This window comes from Lynx canadensis, chromosome A1 (assembly GCF_007474595.2).
Source record: "Lynx canadensis isolate LIC74 chromosome A1, mLynCan4.pri.v2, whole genome shotgun sequence".
NCBI lineage: Eukaryota > Metazoa > Chordata > Mammalia > Carnivora > Felidae > Lynx > Lynx canadensis.
In genome coordinates this window covers 229,134,312-229,162,238 of record NC_044303.2, presented here as the reverse complement: position 1 = coordinate 229,162,238, position 27,927 = coordinate 229,134,312, and the positions used below count along the sequence as shown (strand labels likewise).

The window sequence follows — 27,927 nt, the reverse complement described above, 5'->3', positions numbered from 1 at the left end:
GACAAATGGTAATAGCTCTTATAACAACGGCTCTTATTTATGGAGTATATATTCACTCTGTGCCAAACACTGTGTTATACTTTTTTACCTACATCATCAGTTTTGATCCTGACAAAAGGAGTGGGTATTCCTATCCCTATTTCCATATGCAGTAACTGATACTTAAACTATCCTGCAAAATTCACACCTTTAGCATTTTTACCGAGCCAGGATTTAAACCCAGTCTGTCTAACTCTAAAGTTCACGCTTTTCACCACGATTTTATAGTACCCTTACAAATGTTGCTAAATAAATCGAGTTCTGTAGCAATTCAATGTGGAAGAAAAAATAAAACAGATCCAAAAGTCTACTGTTTTGCTTTAGTTTCTATGACTATCCGTTCGGTGCTCCAGGGTGTGTATACCTTCAATAGCTATTTTATTGGGGCACATCTAGAGGGACTCTGGAGAATCTCCTTTATCACTATGCCATCTCAGTTTGGCGCTGGTTTGCAGTTTGTCTGATGAAGCTGTTTCATCCGAGATTTCTTTGCATTTAATGTGCGTGTGTGTTTTCCACTGTGTCCAACCATTCTGGTAGTAGCATATGGTTACTTTTGTTAATTGGGCTTTTTGTTATGCTGTGTCTGCAAAGCTTCTTTTAATTTATATTCAAATGTTTGTCATCCTCTGGCAGTCTGTTTTGTGATGTCTGTGTTTGTTTTGTGACCCAGGACTATAGCATGTTTTCAAGCTGTGTTCTGGCACGTTATCTGAAGATGCCCACCATGTGCTGGCTCCACACTGCAATATCATTCCTGCCCTGTTTCTTTAACAAGCCAGCACAGTTTGCCCTTGCAGAGAGTGGGGGGAGGGGGAGGGGAAGGGGTCACTGTTTCAGCCCGTTCTAGGTGGCTACCTTGTTAAGAATGATATAGATGAGGGGCGCCTGGGTGGCGCAGTCGGTTAAGCGTCCGACTTCAGCCAGGTCACGATCTCGCGGTCCGTGAGTTCGAGCCCCGCTTCGGGCTCTGGGCTGATGGCTCGGAGCCTGGAGCCTGTTTCCGATTCTGTGTCTCCCTCTCTCTCTGCCCCTCCCCCGTTCATGCTCTGTCTCTCTCTGTCCCAAAAATAAATAAAAAACGTTGAAAAAAAAAATTTAAAAAAAATAAAAATAAAAAAAAGAATGATATAGATGAGACAAGAGTTGGCTTGCCTATCAAATACAGAACGCTAGATAGTTCGTGTGGCATCAAACATTCCTAAAAGCCTATCCTTTGCCAGGCACTGTCCACGGGCCAGGCTCAGGAGATTCAGTAAAAGGTAAAGTAGGGAAGCCACCAAGAATGGTACTGATCCCAGACTCTTGAGAACCTAACTGCCTGGGTTCAAATCCCAGTGCCACTACTCACCTGCCGTGTGACCTTGGACAAGATGCTTTAGTTCTCTGTGCCGGAGTTCTACCTATATAATGTGGAGAACTATATAATATCAATCTCATAAAACTGGTGGAAGTGTTAATGAGCTAATATCTACAAAGCACTTAGAATAATGCCTAGGACACAGTAACATTCAGTAAATGTTAGCTATTATTATTATCATTATTTTATATAATTTCTAATAAACATAGAGATCTCGTTAGTGCAAGAGGCACTGCAAAGCAGAAATTAAAAGCCCAAAAGGGTCTAATCAATACTTCTCAAACTATACCCGGCAGAAAATTAATAAATTTAAAGAAGGCTTCCGTGGTTAATATGTATAGGAAATGCTGAGTTAAACAGATGCCGGTGAGCATCAGAGTCTGTGTTATGCGGATGTGGGTTGCAACCATTCAAGAGGAAAGAAAACATGCAACTCCCAAGCTTATTAAATATAGGACCTTCATCTAGACATGGGGTCTAGATGAAGGGACTTATCTAGTCCATTAATCTGGTATTAAGGGACCAGTTTCCATTGCAAAATCTTTGGGAAGTTCTGATCTGAGGAAACTTGTGAATGGTCACAACTAGCAATTAGAGGGAAGTTAAAGTTCAGGAGAGTAACCTTGTTCCTGACTGTTGAAGACCAAATTCTTGGAGATTTAAGTGTGAAAGCGCAGTTATGTGAGACCACGTACACAGGCACGTGTGCACACATACACAGAACCTGCCCCCCAAACAAACAAACCTTGGCGTCACCATCCGAGTGACGTTTTGGTGCGTCATCTTTTATGGAATGGTGTTTCTCAAAGGAGAAGCCAAAGAGCCTCCAAATCCCCAGCATGGAAAAGAGGTGAACTGCGGCTGGAAATCTGCTGACGGCGGAATCATGTGAAATTGTGGAGATAGAGAACTCCGTCTCGTGTTTTGCTTCTGGTAGAAAATGTAAAAAAGAGATCTTGATTTGCTTGTTTGTGCTATAATTTGTCACATGCATTTCTAATCGCGAAAGAGTTGGGGAAGACAGAGGGTAAAGAGGACCCCCAAAGGGGTGGGATGGCAGTAGCCAGAAAGCCGTCATGTTGGGGCCGCTTCGCTGTACAGAAGCACTTCCTCTCAGCTAAGGAACACTTCCATTTGACTTAAGAAACGTTTTTATGGAAATATTTGACCAGTTGTAATGTAACTACCACTCCTCTGCACACTTTCCACATTGTGCTAGATGCTGGGAGGGAAATGATGGGCCACACACAAGAGTCTCCTCCTGTCCTCATGGCTAATCACGCACTTGTAATTCACAGCGAGGTAGCTATGGAGCCAGGTGGTTCAGGAGCTGTGAAGACATGAGTCACTTAACTCAAGTCGGCTGGGAAGAGGTGGGGTACATCCGGGGGAAGCGGGAGCTGAGCCGAGAACTGGAGTGAGCAGGAGGCAGCAAGATGATAAAGCGTGGGAGGAAGAGAAGAATATGACAACACAGAAAAGCCCGAGGGCAAGAGAAAGAAGAACAGGGCTGGGAAGCAGAAATCGGGTTACTGTGGTTGCAACGCAGAGTCCAAAGGGGCAGAGCGGTGAGGGATGAGAGGGAGAGGTGAGCCGGGGGCAGACAAATGATTTCACAAGTCAGGTTACAGGGCTGCAATTGCTCCTGAGGATTACCGGCCGCTACTGAACTCTTTAGAACTCTGTTCTAAACAGAGCAGGGACATGGTCAATTTGCTCTTCAGACAGATAACTCGAACCCCTATGAGGAAAATCGGTTTGGTTGGGAACAATACGGGTGGCCAGAAGAGTTGGTGTCTGTAGAGAAGGCAAGAAATAACAACGGGTGGAGAGATGTGAGAGACGGAGGAGGTAAAGCGTGTGACTGGTGGCATATGGGAGATGAAGGAGAAGAGGGTTCAGGATGACTCACAGTCGCTTAGATGTGGGTGCCACTCATTGGTTGGGGAGAGAGAAACAGAACAGGGTGAAGACAATTAATTGAACTTGAGATACGTGGGATCTGAGATGCCCGGTCAGCTGTCTACATGATGTCAAATGGGCCAGTGGATATGTGGATCTGGGTGTCAGTTGTGAGTCATCCATGCTGGAGATGGTCTCAGTTGATGCCCTCATGGGGTGAGATGATGCTTAGGGAGAGGGTACTGAGAGAGGACCTCTAGGGTAATTCCTGGAGAGACAACCAGAGACAAAGAACCCCCGGGGAGACTCAGAAGTCACGGGAAGAACGGGGAAAGGAAAATCAACCAGATAAATAGAGGCAGCCATCATGTTGTGTGATGCTAAGAAACGAGAAAGCTGAAGCCTGAGAAGCATCCTTTAAATGCAGCACCACTACTCCTGTTTTCGGAAACCAGGAGCAACACAAGGTGAGTGGGCTGGGGGGGGGGGGGGGGGCGGGGGCGGTAAAGATGAGGAAGCAGGACGAAGATGTGCTCTCAGGGTCTGGCCATGAACAAGGGGACTGCGGTGATTGGGGGCTGAGATAGATGCAGGTCATGGAAGGAGGTTTTCTCTTGTTACCATATTCATTTAAAGAGAGGAAAGACTTGGGTGTTTAAATTCTGATGAGAAGGAGCCAGTAGATAGAAAAGAATTTTCTGGAACAATACATTGAGTAAGGTCTCTGAAGAGACAAGAAGGGATGGGAACCTGAACTCATTGGTCGTTGGTTTTGTATTCATGTACCCCTCTCTCCCCCCCCCCCACAATTCACAGGTACACATCTATCGTACTGCCTCTCTGTGGGCCTTTTCAACCTCCTTTGCGATAGCTGTGTATAGTGAATTCCTATAGTGTATAGGAACTATGTCTATCTTACTCAGCACTGTATCCATCGCATCCATAGTAGCTGCTCAGTACACATGTAGTTAAATATAGCAGGTGATTCTTAGTATCTTTATAATGAAAATTTTAGGAGAGAAGACTTGGCATAAGGGCTAGAGGCCATAGCATGTTATTTCAAGGCCTCCAAGTGTCTCGTACTTAGCAGTAGATCAATAACATCCTTTTCTAACTCAAACCTTAAGACCCTCTCAAGAGGCAGCATGGTTTAGTTTAATGTCCAGTCTGCTGCCTTTGGACCCAGCAGGCCTGGGCTATTCGACCACTTATTAGTAGTGATGGGCCTCAGGCACATTGTTCTACATATCTTAACCTCAGATTCTTGATCAGCACAAGTCAGGGGGAAGACAGTCCTGTGGGAGAGGAGACAGGAGCTAGAGCAACCCCACAGAACATCAGAACCTTCCACAGGTTGTTAGGGAGCAGATATTCAGAACCAAAGTTTCTCAGGATTCAGTGGAGAAAAATCTAACAGAGCTCTGCCAGATAGATATTTTTACAAACTTGCTTTGTTCATAACTAAGAATGACGTTTTATATCATCACTGAGATGGTCCATAAGATGTTTCTCATAAACTCTGGTAGTTAAGCTTCTGGTAGACTCTCTGTATCCATCTGTGGTAGACTGATGTTTTCCCAGCCCAGCTGAAATACCACACAGCTTGCAAGTAACAGAGCTAGGACTCAAGTCTAGATCTAACGTGAAAACTAGATCTCACATCCCTCCCACAAACCTATTAGGAAGATATGGAGAGCCCATGGAACAAAGGGCAAGATATTGAAGAGGCACTTGACCAAAAAAAAACAAAAAACATCCAATAGGTAATAAATGTGTGTGCTGATGCTCAACATCATTGATCATCAGGCAAATGCAAAGTAAATCCACAAGCAGAGACTTCCAAACCCTGGAAGAAGCACTAAAACAGGAGTTGCTGGATTAGCTAGGCGTCTCATCCATAGAACACGGGAGTCCCTATGGAGTTACTCTTCAGTTTACCTGAGGCTGTATCTTGGAACACAAAGATCTGAATGAGCTGGAGTTGAAGGAATTTGTATGTGGTCTATGGTGGAGCTGATAACTTGCCTTGGTATGGTTTGGTCCAATTTATCTATATTTGCAAGGTATAGTGCAAGCCCTGTTGAAAATCTGATTTTTCTGTTTCGGTTCTCATTATTCTCTTCACAGTCTAGCTGCCAGCAGGGCACATTTTATCTTTATTGCTATATATCTATACACTATATATTAATTTGAATTTTTTAATGTTTATTTTTATTTGTGAAAGAGAGTGTGAGCAAGGGAGGGGCAGAGAAAGAGGGAGACATAGAATCTGAAGCAGGCTCCAGGCTCTAAGCTGTTAGCACAGAGCCCGGTGTGGGGCTCAAACTCACGAACCGAGAGATCATGACCTGAGCCGAAGTCAGACACTTAACCAATTGAGCCATCCAGGCGCCCCTATGCTGTGTATTAATATTTGCATGTATATTCACTGAATTCTACACTTATGACACATGCACTCTGTTGACCTATGTCATACTTCAATATAAACTCATAAAAAATAAAAAGCCATGAATTTCTCAATCCTACTCTGCCACTCTTCTCTTCATCTTCCCTGATTTCTCCCCACTGCATTGCTCTACCTTTTAGCCCTGTGAACTGGTGGACACTTGGCTTCTACTTAAGCCCTCCTCCAAAATGTGGCTGCTCTGAGTCTACACATCTCCCCTGAGAAAGCAGGTCCCCTGTCCTCTCCTACACCTACCTTCCCCCTTCCCATGGGAAACCCCTCTGGCTATGTGGGACTTTCCCACAACCCCTTACTGTGGCTCATTTTAGATTGGCAGTCTACATATTGGGTTCATTTTCCTCTCATATTCTGTATTTCAAAATGATACTGATATGAGGTTGCACTGTTTATTTTAGAAACTTTCCATTTTTTTTTCTACATGATATTTCAGAATGGGCTTTTTACTACATGGGGGAGAAAAGAATAAAAGCTTTTTTAACCAGAACTAACCAACTAACTAATTAACTCCCTCCCTTCCTCCCTCCCTTCTTTCCTTCCTTCCTTCCTTCCTCCTTCCTTCCTCCTTCCTTCCTCCTTCCTTCCTCCTTCCTTCCTTCCTTCCTTCCTTCCTTCCTTCCTTCCTTCCTTCCTTCCTTCCTCCCTCCCTCCCTTCCTTCCTTCCTTCCTAAATGTACATACCCTGAAATAACATCTTGATCTGAACAGAGGAAAGTTCTTATAACTTATCTAGAAGTGGTTATGAAGCTAGTATGAGAAGCCCCCATGATTATTTTTAAGATTGCTCTGCTGACACCTACTGGACAGAATCTCTTACCAAACACACAACACAAGTAAAGCAACAAAGATTCCCTATTCTAATTGTGATACATGAACTATTTTTTTTCAAAGAATAAAATGGATGAGATTAATTAATTTTTAAACTTTTTGTGTGAGTCCAAATTAATTTTCTTTTATTCCTTTCTTTCCTTTTTTCTTTCTTTCCTTTCTTTCTTTGGGAAGAGAATATATAAAGGTCAAACATTTCCAGTTTTTCAGCTTGGAAAAAAAAAAAGTACCACTTTCCTTTAATACAATAGTGAATTGAGAAAATCTTTTTATACTTAACAAGCTGTATCCAAATTGTCATATTCCTGCTGGTAGATCTCCCAGCTTAACAAAAACGGATGAGATGAAAACATATTTTGTAAATTAATCAGCTGGTTTCCAATGAGAAGTTAATGTGCTCTCCTCAGTCATTTAAAAGGCCCTTTTAATCCCAAACAAGCACTTATGACCATTGGGAATTCCAAACCAAACAAGACTTTTATTTAACAGTTAACTAGGGGTAATAAAGCTCTACTTCTTAAAGCTATAATTTTAAAGACTTTGATAAATGCATAGCCACAATGGAATTTAAAATGTATTTAATTTAAACATTTAATTTTTTAGCTGTAGGGGGAGGGTCCAGGAACCAGATTGACAAGAAATGTCAGAGTTGTGCCTAGAACTCAGAACCTGAATCCCAGGCCAGCGCATCAGGCAGTGGCTACTGTATCACTGGACCTTAATTGTGAACTTACGGTTTATCCTATGACAGCGATGATTCGCATTATATTATGGATTAACATCATTCCTTACTTCAACTCATTGGTTTATTAGATGCTAACAATGGAGCATATCATCTGGTGACAAATTTGGGGAAAAATGTATTACTATTTATTGAGGCATAGTCAATAACCATAAATTTAGCAGCTTAAGACAACACCTACTTATTGTCTATAGTTTCTGTAGATCATTTCTGAGGTCAGGAGTCAAAGCATGACTTAGCTGGGTCTTCTGACTCAGGGTCTCACGAGGCTAAAATCAAGATGTTGGCTGGGGCTGTAGCCTCATCAGAGGTTCAACTGGGGAAGGATCTGCTTCCACTCCCTCTCAGGCTATTGGTGGAGTTCACTTCCTTGTAGCTGAAGGACCAAGGGCCTAATTTTCTTGTTTTATAGGACAGACTCTTGCTCTCAACTACAGGTGACTTCCTGGAGTTCCTTGTCATGTGGGTTTCCCTAACATAGTAGCTCACTCCATGGCAGCTTGTTTCTTCAGAGCCAGCAAGAGTCTGCAAGATAGTGCTACAGTTTTATGTAACACCACCACAGAATCATGTACATGTAATTGCAAACGTCTTGTCTCCTTTGCCACATTCTATTGGTTGGAATCAAGTAATGAGTCCTACCCACACATGAGAGGACACCAGGAGGCAAGGATATTGGGGACTACCCTAGAATCTTTCCCCCACAAAAGAGATACAAAAAATACCAAACTCACATTCGGATCCAACTTGCATTTAAAAATAGAAAAGCACCCACATGTATAATTTTGTCTTGAAAATGTGAGTGTGTGTATACTTAATTTAACAGAAAACAATACTTAAGTGTTGCTGGTATCCTTCCACAAATGAAACAGCTCCTGTGAAGGGGCCTAGAGTAATGGAACCTGTAGCCAGTAACCATCAAAAACCACAGGAATATTCCTGTCCCTCAAATGGGGGTGTGAATGCTCTTCAGAGAGAGATAATAGATGTGGCAAAAGAAAGCTTATTTCAAAACAGCTAAAAAATAGGCAAAAGACAAAAAAGAACAAAATAAATCCATTTGCATGAGCCCTATAGACGCATGACTGTTTTGAGTTTTAAAACTAATTATTCCATGGAAAGTACAGCCAAATACTTATTGCTGATAGTATACCACATTTTTCAACACCTATTTCAATTTTCTTGATTGCATTTTAAAATAAGATACGTTCGAGAAGCTTCTACCATGCACCAGGCAGTTACAGTTTTGTCAACTTATTTGTCCTCCATTAAATCTTGGAATTCGTGGACTTAGATTTGAGTAGCACCACAGATAGCACTAGAACAGATGCAGGGAATGTTTTATTAACGCATATAAGCAAAGTGAAGTTGTTTCCTATATGGATAGAGTTTGGCTATGGCAATATGCGAGAGCAATTTTGCAGGCTCTAAAGATGAGTTACAACTAATTAAGCATTGACTCAGCCAGGTTAGCATACTGCCAGATTGATAATGGATATTCAATAAATCTCATTTAATCTCCAAATAACCTTCTAAGTCACGGTATTACTCTTACTTTATAGATGAGGAAACCAGTGCTTAGAAGTTAGGTAGCCAGCCCAAGGTCAAGCAGATAATGAGTGGAGAGTTCTGAGTTTCTAACTAGTGCCATTTCTCTCATAGAACAGCTACCCAATATTTGCATTTTAAATTAATTTATCTTTTAAAATATCTAAAAGAAGTATCATTGCTCCCAACAGATAGGATTTGCCAGAATTAGCCAAAAAGCGTATACATGTGTTTCTTTTAGGTCAAAGAGTGTGAGCACTTCACAAAAATATTCTTAAAAATAACCAATGGATAAAGAAATAAATGTATGAAAAGGAAAATGTCCTTGGTTGTCCAAAAGTTGCCATGACACTGATCTGTTGGGACAGGAGATCTCAAGTTGACATCTTGGCTCTGAGGGTCCACGAGTTCCTTGGGGTTGTAAGAGCCAATCCAGGGGCCACCTAAAGAAGCTGTAGGGCTCTCATGACATGAAGTACATGGCAGCAAATAGTCCTCTATTTACTCTATTTACTCTGTGTGTATAGATGGCAACTTTTTAAAAACTTATTTATTTAAATTCAAGTTAGTTAACACACAGTGTCGTATTGGTTTCAGGAGTAGAACCCAGTGATTCATCACTTACACGTAACACCCAGTGCTCATCCCAAGAAGTACCCTACCTAATGCCCATCACCCATTTAGCCCATCCCACACCCAACACTCCTCCAGAAACCCTCAGTTTGTTCTCTGTATTTAAGAGTCTTTTGTGGTTTGCCCCCCTCTGTTTTTGTCTTCTGTTTCCTTCCCTTCCCCTATGTCCAATCTGTTTTGTGTCTTAAATTCTACATATGAGTGAAATAATATGATATTCGTCTTTCTCTGACTGACTTATTTCACTTGGCATAATACACTCTAGTTCCATCCATGTTGTTGCAAAAGGCAAGATTTCATTCTTTTTGATTGCCAAGTAGTATTCCATTGTGTGTGTGTGTGTGTGTGTGTGTGTGTGTGTGTGTGTATACATCTTCTCTATACATTGTATAGATGGCAGTTTAGACTTCAAAAACAATATCCATTAAAATCAGTTAAGGAAGGATAAATTATTCAATAATTTTGGGGAAATAGATTCAAAAGATAGCTCTATTTCATACCAAAAACAAGTCCTCATCACATTAAATATAACTGTAAAAACATAAAAAAATGTTATACACTTGTATGATGAAAAGACTTTCTTAGCATGTCACTTAGGTAAATGCATGCATGTGCACACACACTGTAGACACATTCTATTGTTCTTTCTTGTCGGTGTTCTTTCCTTCCTTTTTTTTAGTAAAAGAAAACCTCTGATGCTTTTAGAAACCATTCCTTCCTGTTGCTCTGTCCCCATGACTCACCATCCCTACCCTCCAGTTCTAGATCAAAACCAAACCTGGCCCATCAGAACCACATTCTTCAAGCCACTTCACATTCACGGAGACGTAACCTGAGCCAAGCTAGGCAAAGTCTTCCAAAGGCTTTGTTGGAGTTCTTGGGGAAAAGACTCCCTTTTCAGGGTCTTGGGAAACTAAAGTAAGTCAGAACCTGCTGATGGAATGAAGCAGGAGAGGGAGGGGAGAAGAATTGAAGAGGGAAAGGAGGACAACAGAAAAGATAAAGAAGGAAATGAAAGATGAGGGACAAAAAGGGAAAGGCAATGATCAAGAATCCTCCCTATGCAACATATCTTTGAAATAGATTGTTTTAACTTTGGGATTGTATTTGAACCCAAAAATTATTTTCAATTATGGAACAGAAGGGAGCTACCAATTTCCAAGGGTTGAATTGCTTTAAATAGCTATATTGCTATATCCAATCTTGCTGTGTTGGGGAGTCCCTCAAAATTAAGGCAGAAAAATGGTCCACTGATGGGAGTGAAAAATACTTTCATTAAGAAAGGAAGCTGAGTGTATGTGTTTTCCATTCTGTTTTATCCTATACAGAAGTCTACCTAAGAACCCTCTTCATTTCCCTTCATCACTCTTTATTGAAATTCATGGACTTTAAAAGAACCTTAAGGATAATGAGGAGGATGTGATTTATTATTATTTAGAGAATTTTAATGATCAGAGAAACCAAGAGCTTATGTGAGCATAAAATACTTAACATTACATTCTGTATTTACCAAAACAAATGCACAATTATGTCAACTAATTTTTACTTAATCCATTGTTGGAATAATTTATTTATGAAGATTAACTTGAATAACATTGCAATCAGTAGGAGAACTGGAATGGGGGGAAAGCATAAATAGTATAAATAAATAATGAAGTGAAATAAATAAATGAAAGGAGACTATAGAAACAAGTCAGTGCTGTGTGTTCTCCCCTCATATTAAAGAAGAATACAAAGGATCTCATGTGCCAATGTCACTGAAATGTGGAATGGGCTGAGCTCCTGGCTTTCAGGGAAAGGCTTTATTTTTTTTTAATTTTTTTAATGTTTATTTATTATTATTATTATTTTTATTATTTTAATGCTTATTTTTGAGAGAGACAGAGACAGAATGCGAGTGGGTTAGGGGCAGAGAGAGAGGGAGACACAGAATCCGAAGCAGGCTCCAGGCTCTGAGCTGTCAGCCCAGAACCCGACACGGGGCTTGAACTCACAAACCACGAGATCATGACCTGAGGTGAAGTCAGACGCTTAACCGACTGAGCTACCCAGGTACCCTGGGAATGGCTTTATTTTACACCAGCCAACAACTGTCTTCAAACATTTTCTGCCCACATTCTTGTCCCTGCCTTTTTCCAGTATTTGTGGAAGAATCCATCATTTTCTGGTCATTTTCAGTTTTAACAACTTCATTCAGGAAACTATTAAGGGCACTTATTCTGCACTCTTCACATGTCCAGGGAAAAGAACGTCCATTGAAGGAAACCCTTGCCTGTCTCTGCTACCTCCCCCAGTACTTCTTGAATAGCAGTTGCCCAATATTGCCTTTGACTCAGTGGATGGGTTAATTCTGAGATAATGTTTTAGGAAAGCTACATAGGACACAACAGAAGACTTATTCTACAACCAGCTTTATTTGTAAAATGTTGAAATAGTGATATATTTTAAATCTCCCTCTGCCCAACTTCTGAATCAATCAATCAGTTATTTCAGACAGGAAACCAAACAAGGAGGAGGAATATTAAGTGTTGGCTTCTTGAATCCCAAAGACAATTGGGATGGATTTTTCAGTCATTAGAGTTAGGGTCTCACACTATATTTAATTCAAAACTTCTCCTCTTCCTTCACTCAGGTCTGACCCATTATGCGCACACCTCCAGTGGGGAAAGGGATATGGTTCATTCTTTCACTCTTGTCCTCTCCTCTATTCACTACGCAATGCCCTCCTTCCTGATCTCTGTAATAGCCTTACTCAGCTCTCCTTTCTCACAGACTACAGTTCCCTCACCCTAGTAAGCTGCTGTCTCAGGTGGGCTCTTTCAAGATGGCTTCAGCCCAGTCACCCACCATGAGAGACAGTATGGCAACCAGACTCGTGGTATTTCATTTGCCATCCATGTGACCCATGTAGAAAATGCAAAAGCTAAAATATCAATATCATGTGGTTGCTGAAGGATTAAATAAATTAATATGCCTATTATATATATGCGTATATGTATGCGTATATATATGCGTATGACGCATATATATGTATTAAGCTATATTATTTTGAACAGGGCATGAAGAATTGCATACCTAAGTGTAAAAAACAATGTGGATATTGGTAGTAAGTAATTAGAAGACCTGGTAGTTCCATCATAATGCAATGAATAAAATGGAAGAGCACAGAAGTTTAACAAAGAAAGCCAAGGAAAGAGACAGCCAAGGAGAACCCAAGGATTTCAGCCCTGGCCATGGTAAGGACTGTGTGCAAGCAACAGACTGCAACCACTCAGGAACAACCAGAACAGTTTGTGGGGTAAACTTGAAAGTATTTCCTAAGCCACATTGAGAAGCATTAGCAAAGGACAGAAGCCTTACTGTCTCAAGAGGCTTACTTGGCTCTACACCTGGCCAAACACTGATTGAAAAAGCGATTTCAACACAGAGATGACTTCTAGGAAGCTTAAATTAAAATTAAATGACAGTCATCCCCAGTCTGGAAAACTGTGTGCACGCTCAAGACTGCACCCTCTCAGAGGTGACTAGAAAAGGAAGTTGCAGATATCTGGACCATGGCTGAATGTGGAACAAAACCATAAAATCCCTGAACTGTGAAAGCAGTCTCCAAGTCATACATATATACAACGATAAAGCCTTACATATAATCAGGAAATTCTAACTGGCTGGAGAGCTCAAGCACGGCCTTTGTCCAGTGACTCAGGAGCTGACTCAGGAACTACCCTAGGCAGCTACACTGAAAGACAAAAACAAGGGGAAAAAAATGTAAGCAGAGACTTCAGAGCCTACATACCACTGAGCAAATAGACTTCACAGATCGTGTTCAGCCAAGTCTCTAAACACATAATTGATGAAACAAAACAAAAGCAAGCCCTGAGGGGGAGGAATAGAGTCAGTATCCAGGTTCACTACAACTCATTATCTAAAACTGTCCAGCTTTCAAGAGAAAAATTATAAGACATACAAAGAAACAGGAAATTATCCCGCACCCAGAAGAAAAAAGCAAGCAATAGAAATTGCCTTTGAGGGGATCCAGATGTTGGACTTCTCAAGCAAAGCCTTCAAAGCAGCTATTATAAATATGTTCCAATCAATAAAGAAGGCCCTATTTATTTAAACAATTAAAGGAAGGTATAAAAACAGGATGATTGATCACGTAGAGAAGATTAATAAAAAAGAAATTATTAAAAGAATCAAACAAATTCTGGAGTTGAAAAGCACAATGCTAAAATGAGGGAAAAAGTCTTCAAAGGAGTGTGTATTAGTTTGCTAGGGCTTCTATAACAAGAGATCACAAACTGAGAAGCTTAAACAACATAAAGTTGTTGCCCCACAGTTCTGGAGACTGGAAGTCTGAGATCAACGTATCAACAGAGTTGTTTCCTTCTGAGGGTCATAAGGAAGAACTCTGTTCCATGCTTCTTTTCTAGATTCTGGTGGTTGGCTGGCTTTCTTTGGTGTTCCTTGACTTCTCCATCACCCCAATCCTTGGCTTCACTTTCGCGTGGTTTTCTCCCTGTGTGTGTGTGTCTGTGTTCGAATGTCTCCTGTTTATAAGGACACCATTCACATTGGCTACGGGCTCACCCTATTCCACCATGACCTCATCTTAACTTAGTTAATGCCATCTGAAAAACAAGTCTATTTCCAAATAAAGTCACATTCTGTGGTGCTGGAGGTTTAGGACTTTATACATACACTTCAACAGAATGCAAAAATAAATTTGATCTGATGGATGAATCCACAAACTTGAAAGCAGATCAACAGAGATTGTGAAATCTGAAGAACAAAGAGAAAAAAGAACGAGGAAAAATGAACAGAGCCTCAGAGAAATGTATCAGCAATCAGGCCAATATTTGCATAATGGAAGTACCAGAAGGAGAGGAGAAATATATTCAAAGAAATAATTGGAATTCTTATTGCAATTGATCAGAAATGGATTGGAATTAGAGGGTTGGGGTGGAGAGTGAGAAAACAGGTGGAAGCCAGGAAAGGAGGTGGGGTAGAAAAGTGGCTAAAACATGTTTTATAGCAGCAACATCTGATCGACTTTAATTTCTGTTACATGCTGTACCTTGTTATTCTACTACCATATAACCCAACTCTTCAGCAAAAATCTACTTTACACAACAACATATGCGATGAGTGTTGGGAAAATTAAGGAAAAGAACCATGGAGATGGAGAAGAAAGCACTGGGCACAGGTACTAAACAGAAGAAAGATCAAGAAGTCAAAGCCAGAGTTGATTGAGCCATGAGCAGTCAAGGATCGTCTGATAAACTGCAAGAAATGTTGGGCTTCACGCTGCATTAAGGTGGGATTTAAGCCAGTTTTAACTGAATCTTCAGGGACAAGGAAAAACCAGACAGATTGCAATTCTTATTATAATTTCAACAATAGATAATACAGTTACTGCCCAAATTGTACTAAAAGCTTAATGGAAAAAGAACTTGGTCTCAGTCGCGTTTTCTTAACTTACCACATGGCTTCAAAACACATCTAAACAATGAGTTGCAGAGCATATAGGTTCATATTGCTTGCCTCAGATAAATGCGCGTGTTCTTTTTCCTTTCAGGGTGATTTGATTCACATCACATTTTTGCATACCTAGGGGAATAGGAGTAAGTTGAACTTACAACCGTGAGGTCTGCCGTAAGATCATTTCCCCATCTTTCAATATGAATCTTCTCACCAGTGGGAAAGGATTCCAAACTGCTTGGCTGCGGGCTCACTTCATAATACATCAAAGCCTCAGCCGTATCCCAGCAGCGAGCCTTTCCAGAAGGGACCTGTCATTCTCATCATCTCTAATGTCTTCAAAACTTGTGTACTCATTTTGTTCAATGCGAACTCTTTTGTATAAAAGATAAACACTCTTTAATAAGGATTCTGTACATCTTAGATCTGAGACAATCCGTGAACGGTAAACAAGTGCATGTGAGTGAAGAGAAGAGGGAGCTGAATGCACAGGGACGTCTTTGATTGAAGGGAATTTCAGCATCGGAGATTTTGTATTTTTAATGTCATGTACCATTGCAGCTGTCTTTCTTTCCTCTATAATAATGGAAGGACGGCCTTTTTCTTGAATGGGAGATCCTAACTGTAACATCACCCTTTTTCTCAGAAGAGAAAATTATCTTTCCTAGAGTTAATAAGCAACCTGTAGCTGAGACTCAGTGAGGCCAAAGCACATCTGAGAAATGAGCCATGTAGGCTCTTTGACCTTGAGTGAACCTCAAGGTCAAGGAGTAACTGATGGAGAAAACGTTTGTGTCCAAGCTGAATTTCAGGGTGAGCTGATAAGGACTAGTTCGGATTAACGCAGGGGCAATGGGACTGAATCCTGAGCACCCAGAGGAATGAACAGGAGTGCCAGGAGCACACCATTTACTGCCTGTGTAACCTTGGCCAGTGGCAAAGTTAACTTCTGTGCACTTCCATTTTCTCTTATGTAAAAGGAAGATAATACTTTTTAACTTCATAAGGTTGTTCTGGGGATAAATGAGACGCTGTGGGTAAAACACCTGTAAGCTAACTTGGCAGAGAGAGTGTTTTTTTTTTTTTTTCCCATTGTCATCCCCAACTAATAAAATAAGTCTAAAATAAAATCTTTACAAATAAGGATTGATAATTCCTCGTGAATATCTGTTTTAAGAACAGTGTGTTTGTTATACCAAACATGATGTGGAGAATTCACGAGCACAATTTATGATGGAAGGAGATTTGCAATGAAAACCATTTTTGATGCTCCAATAAAGGACACGGAGGGGAACACGCCTGTCACCTAGAAGCATCACACCTAATATCACTTCCAGAGAAGTTATTAATTTAAACCAGCAAACCAAAGCTGTTGAGAGACAGAAAATGCCACAGAGCCCGTGGACCACAAGCAGGTCCCCACCCTCTTGTGGTGCGGTGCCTGCTTGTCAGTGTTTTCATCTACACAAATGAGTGGGAGGCAGAGGGCAGGGGTTATCCCCTTCTAATTCTAATTGGCACTTTCATTTTCTGCAAAATAAAAGTCATTTCTAGCAATTGCCAATTTCAAGCAAAAAGTCAATTGCTCAAGCAATTGACTAAGTGCTCCTTTCAGCAAGTCTACAGAATTTATCTAGGATGATACTATACAGAAATGCTGTTTCCAGAGAGCCCTGTAGGGCCGTACTGAGTACCTGACTAGTTTGGAGAAGCCTGGAGTACACTAGAAACTCTTGGGACTCACGAGAGCTGCAGGGAATTAGGTTTCCCTGGGTTTCGAACGAGGGCAGCAGACATCCACGGAGTCAACCACCTCCTGCACTACAAAAATGCTCCACTGAAAATTCCGGAAGGCTTTCTGGGAAGGTGAAAGAATAGTGTGAAGTAAAACAAACAAATGTGTCTCTTCAGGTTTGGACTCTATCTCATAAAAGTGATAATTTTGTAGTTTATCTGGCATTTTCTCATGGTTAGAACAGGGACAGCTTTCTTCAACAGCCATCGTTGGCACTGGTGGTACATCAGAGAGGGTTAATGGTGCCACATGGAAAAGGCAGATCTGGCCTGGATCTAATTAAGTGGCTTTAGGCCAGTTCCCCAAACCCTTTAAGTCTTGTGTTCCTCATCTGTAAAGTAGGTGCTGACGATAATGCGTACACGACAGAATATTGATGAGTGTTAAGTAAATTAATATGGAAAAGAACTTTCTCAAAGCTTAATGTTCAGACAAATCAGTAGGAATCTTAGTAATGCAGATTCTGACTGAGAAGATATGATTATGCATCGTAGGTATTTTAGGGCTGCTGGTGCTAGAACAATCTTTTTAGTAGTCAATCTTTACAGATGTTGTCTCAGGCTTGGCACATTGTAAACATTCAGTAAATGTTAGCTTTATTATAATTATTTGTATCCATTAAAAATTCCAAATCAAAAAACCCTGCGTGTTGGCCTTCCTTTCAGCTATGGAATGCCTCTGGAACTCTCTACTAACCCTCAGGAGCAGCAACGTTCAAGAAAAGTTCGCATACAGTGAAAGTAAAATCACATCGGGGTAGTAGGCTGCATATTCTCACCCAAAGAGATCGAGTCCTAATACTTGGAACCTGTAAAGGTTACTTTATAAGGAAAAGGGTCTTTGCAGATGTGAGTAAATTTAGAATTCTGAAATGAGATTATCCTGGATTATCTGGGTGAGCCCTAAACGCCATTACAAGTGTCCTCATAAAGAGATTGACTGGGTGGGGCTGGGGTGGGGGAGCGGATAAATTAGATGTACATACAGAGGAGAAGGTGATGTGAAGAAAGAGGCAGAGATTGGAGTGAGGTGGTCAGAAGCCACAGAGAAACTGGCGGCCTCCAGAAGCTGGAAGAAGCAAAGGATCCTCCCCTAGAGCTCCCACAGGGCACAGCCCTGCTGACACCTGACTTTGGACTCCTGCCTCCAGAACTGTGAGAGAAGAGATTCCTTTTGTTTTAAGCCTCCAAATTTATAATAATTTTGTTACAGCACTGGTAGGAAATGGATGCAACTGGTTGAAGATACAAGCGAAGTTGTGAATATTTCAAAAGCTAAGCATTTGACAGAGTAAATTATTTTTTCTTTACTTAAAGAAAGGTCCGGACCATCACGAAAAGCATAAAGGGACTAAAGGCATTTTAGCAATGAGATTTTATTTTAGGGAATTGGATAAACCTTATATTCTGCACTTGCTTTTTAATGTTTATTTATCTATGCTGAGAGAGAGAGAGAGAGAGAGAGAGAGAGAGAGCAGGGGCAGGGGCAGAGAGAGGAGAGAGAGAATTCCAGGCAGGTCCATGCTCAGCGAGGAGCCCAATGTGGGGCTCGCTCCCACAACTGTGAGACCATGACCTGAGCCCAAATCAAGAGTCAGACACTCAGCTAATTGAGCCACCTAGGCGCCTCCCACTATCCTGCTTTTATGTAAAATACAGAGTTTCAAAGAAAGTTATCCTTATTATAACCATGAGAAAATGCCAGATAAACTATAAAATTATCACTTTTATGAGATAGAGACCCAAAATTGAAGAGACATTTGTTTTACTTCATACTATTCTTTCACCTTCCCAGAAAGCCTTCCAGAATTTTCAGTGGAGCATTTTTGTAGTGCAGGGGGTGGTTGACTCCAAGGGCATCTGATGCCCTCAATGCCCTCCAGGCCCTGGAAGAGGCAGGATTCACCTGTGCTCAGCCTTTCACATCTTAAAGCACCCTGCCTCCCCTCCCTGCCAGAACTGGAAAAGAGAAATGGGCTATTTGGTCTTCACAGACCAAACTTTGTTTTTCAAGTTTAACCATATGTAAAAAGAAGTTTAAAAGAAAAAGCTGGCACCCCAAGATTCTATACACAATGCAAAAAATTAGGTGAAATAGAGATTTTTTTTTTTTTCTGGACAAAAGGTAAAAAATGCCAGCAGAAGTGTTCTTCAGAAAGTCCTCAAAGAATTTCATCAAGCAAAAGCAGTATGGTAGCAGATGCAAACTTAGATCTACACAGAGAAAACTGGAGATAATGGAAAAAGGTAAATATAAAAAATATTTCTATTTGTATTTTTATATATTTTTTAATGTTATATTTATTTATTTTGAGAGAGAGCATGTGCCAAGGGAGGGGCAGAGAGAGAGAGGGAAAGAGAGAATTCCAAGCAGGCTCCATGCTGTCAGCACAGAGCCACATGAGGGGCTTGAACTCACAAAGCATGAGATCATGACCTGAGCTGAAACCAAGAGTAGGATGCTTAACCAACTGAGCCACCCAGTCACCCCAAGATACTTCCATTTTTAATCATTCTAAAAGACATCTGAGACAAAAATAGCTACAATTATCGTGGGGCTTCTAACAGGTGTAAAGGTAAAATGGGTAACAATATGGCAGAAAGGATGGAAGGGAGGGATTGTAAGGTCCTGACCCACAAATAATATAATTTAAAAGTAGGCTGTGATAAGTAAAAATATATTTTGTAAACCCTTCTAAAAGGAAAACTGCAGTATACACCTGTCAAAAACAGCAAGGAAGACTTTATTCAAGACTACAGCAGTAGGTGAAAAAGACTGAACTCGACTCCATTGGAACAAAGGGCAGATCTTTGAATATGGGGCCGAGCTCAGGGAAAAGTACCCGAGGACATTGAGAGAGGTCTGTCAGTGAGCTTGGGCCATGTGTGTTTGCCAGTTGTTGCTTGTTGAGGTTCGGCTCCTCCCTTCCCACAGAGACTGGGAGACAGAGGCTCTCTACCTGTCTCAAGGGTTACATTTCAAAGGGATGGCTCCCAGGTCCTTGAAAAAGACGGGTATCTCAAAGGGGCAGAGAAAAGATTTATAATTACAAGTTTTGTAAAGTAAATGCTCTTAACAAAAGGGAGGTCCAGATGCCCAGAACCAGGAAGAAACCTGTTTCATGTTTAACCAACCTGAAGGAAATGGTAAGGCCAGCTGGAAATTGGTTACCCTAGAAATCCTTCAAAGCAAGAGGGAAAAATGAATGACCTTTAACTAATAAGGCAATACTGGAGATCAAATGGGATCATAAGCAACACTCCATCCAAAAACAGGCAGAAAAAAAGGAACAAAGAAGAGATGGAATAAATAGAAAACAAGTAGTAAGATGATAGGTTTAAATCAAACCATAGCAATCATCACATGAAAAATAAGTGGTCAGTACACCCCAACTAAAACACAGACGTAACCTGATTCTATGAAAACGAAGACTGAATCAAAGAAGCCCACTTTAAAAATAAAGACACAGAGGTGCCTGGGTGGCTCAGTCGGTTAAGCGTCCGACTTCGGCTCAGGTCATGATCTCACACTTTGTGGGTTTGAGCCCCGCATGGGGCTCTGTGCTGACAGCTCAGAGCCTGCAGACTGCTTGGGATTCTGGGTCTGAATCTCTCTCTGCCCCTCCCCTGCTCACACTCTGTCTCTATCTCTCTCGAAAATAAATAAACTTAAAAAAAATTTTTTTTAATCAAAAATAAAGGCAGAGATAGTTTAGAAAGAAAGAAAATAGAAGGATGGGAAAGTATAATCAATAGAAATCTGGAGTGGAAATATTAATATCAAACAAAGAAACATAAGAACAAGGAATATTCCCATAATAAAGAAAATTATTACATAATAATGGAGTATCTAAAAACAGAGTTTCAAAATCCACAGAGATATATGGTGTCATAGCTGCAGCACTGGGAGCTTGCTAAAACTCAGGCCCCATCTGGGCCCTACTGATTGTAATCTGCCTTTATAACAAGATCCCTATGTGATCCGAGGGCAGATTAAAATCTAAGAACACGGATAGAGGGCATTTTACCACATGTCTAATAAAGAATAAACACTCGGATGTCATAACGTGTACAAATACCAAATCATTAGGTTTCCCACCTTGAATATATACAACTTTTAATTTTCAATTACTCCCCAACAAAGCTGAAAAAAGTCAATTAAAATAGATATTCCGCCACAAACCCTCCCATGTAAATATAAATAAGATAAGAGAATTCAATAAACCCATAAGCAACTCAGTCCCGTCATTACAATCCTTTTCATTGTTTAGAAAAGAATCTTGGCTTCCTGGGTTCACAGAGGAAACAGAATTCAGCAACGTAGTTTATAATAAACGTTTGAAAGGTAGAGAATAAAAGAGAGTATTGATATGAAAAATATTCTAATACCAGTTTTTAAAGGTAGTTTTTCCATCTCAATTATCTTTAGTTATGTAATTGCTCTAAGCTGTTTGAACCACAAATAGAAGGTTCCCAATTACCTTCTTGAGGAGAGTTAATAGTCTGAACTCCTTTATACTTTCAAATATGGGTTCTGGCTCCCAGCTGCTTTAAGGAGAGGCCCAGTCCCTCCCCCACATACTCTGACTTTATTAGATCCGAGTGAGGTTCTGACAGCAATATTTCTTTGAAGGTCCCCAAATGACTCTACTGTACAGCCAGGGTAAAGAACCTTTAACAAATTAAGGTTTAAAAAAAAAAAAAATACACAGGAGCGCCTGGGTAGCTCAGTCAGTTGAGCATCAGACTCTTGGTTTTGGCTCAGGTCATGATCTCATGGTTTCATGAGTTCAAGCCCCCTATGGGGCTCTGTATTGGCAGCACAGAGGCTGTTTGGGATTCTCTCTCTCTCTCCCTCTCTCTCTGCCCTTCCCACGCTTGCGCTGTCCCTGTCTCTCTCAAAATAAATAAGCAAAACTTTTACAAAATAAAGCAAAATAAAAATACACAAAAGTAGTAACTTTGATTGCGATCCAATATCTGTTGTTTGTTTTTCTTCTCCCTTTTGTTGTCATTTCATATAGATGGTCACTGGTTGCTGAATGAAATAAATCATCTGTCTCATTAGTCCGGACAAGCACGAAGAAAGAGCAGCGTCGTCTGACATCCACAGTGTGAGAAGCAGCCTCAGACAGCAGCATTAAATGGCATCTTAGTATACCTACTTAGTACATTTAGGACACGCTATGCAGAGAGAGACTGCAGAGGTTCCAAAGCTCTACTTTGGAAGTGACTTACAAACACACAGCAAAACAATGAAGATGAAAGAAACCCCAAGAAATCAGTTCTCTTTTTTAAATTGAAAACAAGCAGGAAATGGCACCGATGGAGCTAAAGCTGGGCTTAATGGTTTACAGTGGAAGATGGCACCCGCTGACCCTCAGGGTCACCTCCTCACAATGCCCTCAAGCCGGCTGACGGCAGCCCACCCCTCTGCTCCTTCCATGACTTGACCTGTAACAGGTAAGGGAGAGCAACCCCCCCTTGGCTGAGCAGTCCTGTCCTAGGCACTCTCTGGTTGTCTGTCACTATTGTCCTTCACAATAGCCTCACGTGGAAGATTCTGTATCCATTTTGCAGATGAGGAAACAACGCCTCAGAAATGCTAATCGACTCTGCCAAATGTGTCCAGCTAGTAACTAGCAGATTCAGGGGTTGAACCCATCTGTGGGCTCCAAACGCTCCTCTTTCTCTGGTCACCCTGGATCTCGCAGGCATCCACAGTGGTCCAGAAAGAGTGTGCCCAGGCAGCCAGCTATCTCAGAGAGGAAGGAGTTTTCCAGGCAGGACCTCCAGAGACTAGAGTTAGTCACACTCTTATTCCTACGGTTCCCCAGATGATGATAGCCACCACCAGGTGATTTGAGCTGGACAAATAGACGGTAAAGGTGGGAAAACTAGAACCTTCCACTGAGTGGGGCTGGAAGTAAGGGCTTGGTATGGGAGCATGAGTTGGCGGGGGGGGGGGGGGGGGGCGGGTATCAGCATCCTCACTTAGAATCTCTGACTCCTTCCCATGAATGTTTTGTTACAGAGTAGGCTCAGAGTAGGCCCTCGTGACTAGTGTCATGATTATGCATAAAGATGCTCATAGTTAACAGAGCCTTTAGTGAGCTGATCAGAGCCCAAATAATATGACCAAATGGAGTGATTAATGAGGCCGGAGATTCCAGGTTTACAACTATCGTCCTGGGGTGCCATTTGGTTTGGACATTCCTGAACTTCTCATTTTAGAACAAAATAATAGTAATAATAATTCTATTGAAATAGGCCAGGATAGGTTTGAACCTCCAGCTTCTGTCATGGGTGGTCTCATGGGTGAGATGCAGAGTTATCCTTTTAACATGGGGTTGAATTTGAAAGACAACCTGTAATATCAACGGGCCCCACATTATAAAGATGCTTCCGTAAAAACTTTGGCTGTGTTTCTGGAAGGGCAGGAGAATAGTCCAGGCCAGTGAAGCATTGCATGCAAAGGTCTCTTTAGATCTCTATCTAAATGCAAGTGTTCCTCCAAGGGCATCTCATCTTGTCATCAGCAGTTCAAGCCGCTGAGAGCCAAGGCTATAACTAAAGGTGACAACAAGGTGGAGGAAAGAGTCTTTATGCAGAGACACAATCTGAGGGTTTCACAACTTGGCAAAGGTTTGTCCCAGTCTACGGAAGACTGTAAACCATCTTGGGATTTACATTAGAGGCTGCAGATCCTGTGAGACCAAGATTCCCCACAAGGGCTTCCCTGAAGCAGAGACTGGGTGCCAGGGACCCTATCCTAGTAGAATCATGAGGACATCACTGCCACAAAACACAGACCCACACCATCGGCGACAGTGTAACAAGGCTCTGTCTGGTGTCATCTTTCCCCGGAAGATCATTATAACTCATTATAAATTAGGAAGAGGCTGGCATGAAATTGTATTGCTAAAGATCTTCTTAACTCCCAGATGATTCCTCATTCCCTTTTACGGTTCATCTAAAGACCCACTCATATGATATAAAAGAGGGATATCAACTTTCCTGAAATCAGCTAGTTGATTTTCATTCAGGGACAAGACGTTGATTTTAGAACATTTCATATTTGTTCTATGTGCTCTACATAATACACATTTATATAAGTAATAGTATACTCCCACCTAAAAGCGAATGTGATAGTGTTAGCAGTGGTCAAAATAATTAAATGTGCAATGATTCTATACCTCCAACATCAACTTCAAAAAAAGTTGTCTCACTATTTTATCTATAAAATAGATTTATTTTAAATCCCAGATTATTCTATAAATTTCCCTTCCTTACCTGGTATCAATATGGGGTCAAATAATGTGCTCTGTTTTTTCCATTGAAGACCGTTAGTAGACGTTTAGCCTGGGGAAAACGGATTAGGAAAACAAACAACAAACACATAAAAATAAATTAAGTAGGCGAAAGCAAACTGGACATTCTCATTACTGATAGCTCCAAATATGTACAATTTCCTGTTTTCTAGCACAATCAAAATACCCAGAAGAAGGGGCGCCTGGGTGGTTCAGTCGGTTAAGCATCCGACTTCGGTTCAGGTCATGATCTCATGGTATGTGAGTTCGAGCTCCGCATCGGGCTCTCTGCTGTCAGCATGGAGCCCACTTCAGAACCCGTGTCCCCCTCTCTCTCTGCCCCTCCACCACTCGTGAGAGCTCTCTCTCAAAAATAAATAAAAACATTAAAAAAAAACTAGAAAAAGATTTTTGTTTTCCAAGAATATGATTCAGCTTACAATGACCATCTTTTATAAAATTCCTCATTTGTACTCCTAATAAATCTTCGAGATCAGAGGTATAATGCATCAGGGGATATAAGACATGAACAATAGCAATTTATTATGTTCCTGAGACACTAAAAACATTTTCCCTATTCACTAGAATAGCAAAAAAGTTTCACTGGGACCATGCAAATGATCACTTTTCAAATGATAAAACACTAAAATGTTTTATAAGCTCTTTTTCTACGGGTCCCCAGGGATTTGCTTTAAGTATTTGCATAAATAACTTATAAATGGATACATCAGAGTGGGCTGAGTGGAGCAAGGACAGCCTCCACAGAGCGCATCTTAAACTGCACCCACTGTAAAGGGGAGTGCTCACCGTCAGCGACAGTACAGGTGTTGCTTCATAATCCTGAACAAGTCTCCCCATTCGGTGACTTTCCAGGTCGTCTCTTGCGTGTCCTTCAGCATGTTTAATCTGTCTCCCTTCTCAAGGACTCGTGAACACCGTAGGTGACCCTCTTAAAAGTGCCTCCTGCACAGAGTAGTGGGGAAAGCTCAACTGGCACGCCAGGCAACTCTGTGATTACACTTGACACGAATGTTATGCCTAGTAGCCTGAGGGAAGAAGACACATGAAGAGAGATACTAACAGGAACCATAAAACCTTACCAGAGCAGGGGCAGAGCATTGTGCCACACAGCATGTCTTGGCTTCGTCCACGTGACGCACAGCAATGAGAAATGCAACGTAATAGCACAATGAAACGCGGTATTCGGCGTTCAAATCAAAGAAGGAACAAGGAAAAATAAAAAAATAAAAAAATAAAAAATAAATAAAAAAAAGAAGGAACAAGGCACCCAATCTTGGCCCTGTACGCGCCCAATATACACTCAAACGTGGAAACAACTCAGCTTGCCTACAAATCCAGAGCCCTGCGAAACTAAATGGAGTCCTATGGAAGCCACACAAGTTGGCTAACAGTGTATACACTATACTCTTGGTTTTGGGGGTAGATTCCCGTGACTCATAGCTCCTATGACTCCTATGACTCATAGCTCACATACAATACCCGGTGCTCATCCCAACAGGTGCCCTCCTCAATCCCCCTCACCCACCCTGCCCTCCCTCCCATCCCCCATCAACCCTCAGTTTGTTCTTAGTTCTTTTATTTATTTATTTTATTTATTTTTATGTTTTATTTTTTCAATATATGAAGTTTATTGTCAAATTGCTTTCCATACAACACTCAGTGCTCATCCCAACAGGTGCCCTCCTCAATACCCCTCACCCACCCTCCCCTCCCTCCCACCCCCCATCAACCCTCAGTTTGTTCTCAGTTCTTTTATTTATTTATTTTTATTTTTTATTTTTTCAATATATGAAGTTTATTGTCAAATTGCTTTCCATACAACACTCAGTGCTCATCCCAACAGGTGCCCTCCTCAATACCCCTCACCCACCCTCCCCTCCCTCCCACCCCCCATCAACCCTCAGTTTGTTCTCAGTTCTTTTATTTATTTATTTATTTATTTATTTATTTATTTATTTATTTTTATTTTTTATTTTTTTATTTTTTTTTAATTTTTTTTTCCAACGTTTATTTATTTTGGGACAGGGAGAGACAGAGCATGAATGGGGGAGGGGCAGAGAGAGAGGGAGACACAGAATCGGAAACAGGCTCCAGGCTCTGAGCCATCAGCCCAGAGCCTGACGCGGGGCTCGAACTCACAGACCGCGAGATCGTGACCTGGCTGAAGTCGGATGCTTAACCGACTGCGCCACCCCGGCGCCCCTATTTTTTATTTTTTCAATATATGAAGTTTATTGTCAAATTGGTTTCCATACAACACCCAGTGCTCATCCCAACAGGTGCCCTCCTCAATGCCCATCACCCACCCTCCCCTCCCTCCCACCCCCCATCAACCCTCAGTTTGTTCTCAGTTTTTAAGAGTCTCTTATGGTTTGGCTCCCTCCCTCTCTGTAACTATTTTTTCCCCTTCCCTTACCCCATGGTCTTCTGTTCAGTTTCTCAAGTTCCACATATGAGTGAGAACATATGATAGCTGTCTTTCTCTGACTGACTTATTTCACTTAGCACAATACCTTCCAGTTCCATCCACGTTGCTGCAAAGGACAGGATTTCATTCTTTCTCATTGCAAGTAGTATTCCATTGTATATATAAACTGCATCCACTTTATCCATTCATCAGTTGATGGACATTTAGGCTCTTTCCATAATTTGGCTATTGTTGAAAGTGCTTCTATAAACATTGGGGTCAAGCGTAAGGCACTGAAATTATAACATTAGATCGTAACACTGTTGGCATTTTGTAATAAAAACTTGAATCCAGGGGATAAAAAAGCTGTTTTTTACTTTTTATTATTATTTTAGAGAGAAAGAGAGAGCAGGAGGTGGGGGGAGGGGCAGAGGGAGACAGAGAGAGAATCCTAAGCAGACTCCATGCTCAGTCCAGAGCCTGATGAGGGGCTCTATCCCACGACCCTGAGATCACAACCTGAGCCAAAACCAAGAGTCATACACTCAACTGACTGGGCCTCCCAGGTGCCCCCAAAAAGCTATTTTTTAAAGGCTCATTTACTAATTCATTGTCTTGATCTCCAGAATGACTGCTAATAATCACATTGTAACAACGTCCGAGGAAAAGAAACCTGACCCTCCTTCTTATCCACCATCCCACCCCACTCAGGATACTTCTTCCCACCCTCAGCTTCCTGCCCTCCCACCGAATCTCTACATTTTAATTTCTTCTCTTCCAAATGAAAGAGTAGGCTCCAACCCACAAGTGCTGTCTGGCTGGCTGCTCTGCGGTACAGCTTTTCCAGGCAGAAGAACAGAACCAGAAAAGCCCCTGGGGTGCAGACTGGCCCGGCAACATGCTCCGCTCTCGCATCGATCAGGTTCATTGTCTCAAATGTAACACAGAATTAGACTCACCATTTTAAGATACGTAAGAACATGTTCGTGGATCCGGGGTCTGAGCCAAGCTCATCTCTGATTCTAAAGCTGACCTTGAATTCTCTCCTGTTTCGTTGTGGACGTATGTGTGGATGCTCAACATCTCATGTTGGATACCACAGAGGTCAGTCAATGGAGCAGAATGCATAAACTTTGAAAATTACTACAATGAAACACTACAAAAATTACAAGCCAGAACTACAAGCTTTCCTCATGTTTTCATCACCTACCGATTTGTTTATTGGTCTTCCAAAGCATTTGCCCGATCTGGAGGACCATATTGTGAATATAAGGGTACCATTCGTTTACCCGTAAGAGGCATTATTTTGATGTGTTGCCGGGGGCTACTCATCAACAGTCATCAGTTGCACAATATAATTATTAAAAATCACCCTGAGTACTTGCTTGAGAAATGTATTTA

At 41.3% G+C, this 27,927-nt stretch overlaps 1 long non-coding RNA gene across 1 annotated transcript; it reads left to right on the top strand.

Annotated features, from left to right (window-relative positions):
- Positions 1-3,350: 3,350 nt before the first annotated feature.
- Positions 3,351-27,898, top strand: LOC115525321. The gene is made up of 3 exons (XR_004344081.1): positions 3,351-3,768; positions 21,813-22,251; positions 27,153-27,898. It is a non-coding gene; the product is annotated as an uncharacterized LOC115525321 (long non-coding RNA).
- The last annotated feature ends 29 nt before the right edge of the window (positions 27,899-27,927 follow it).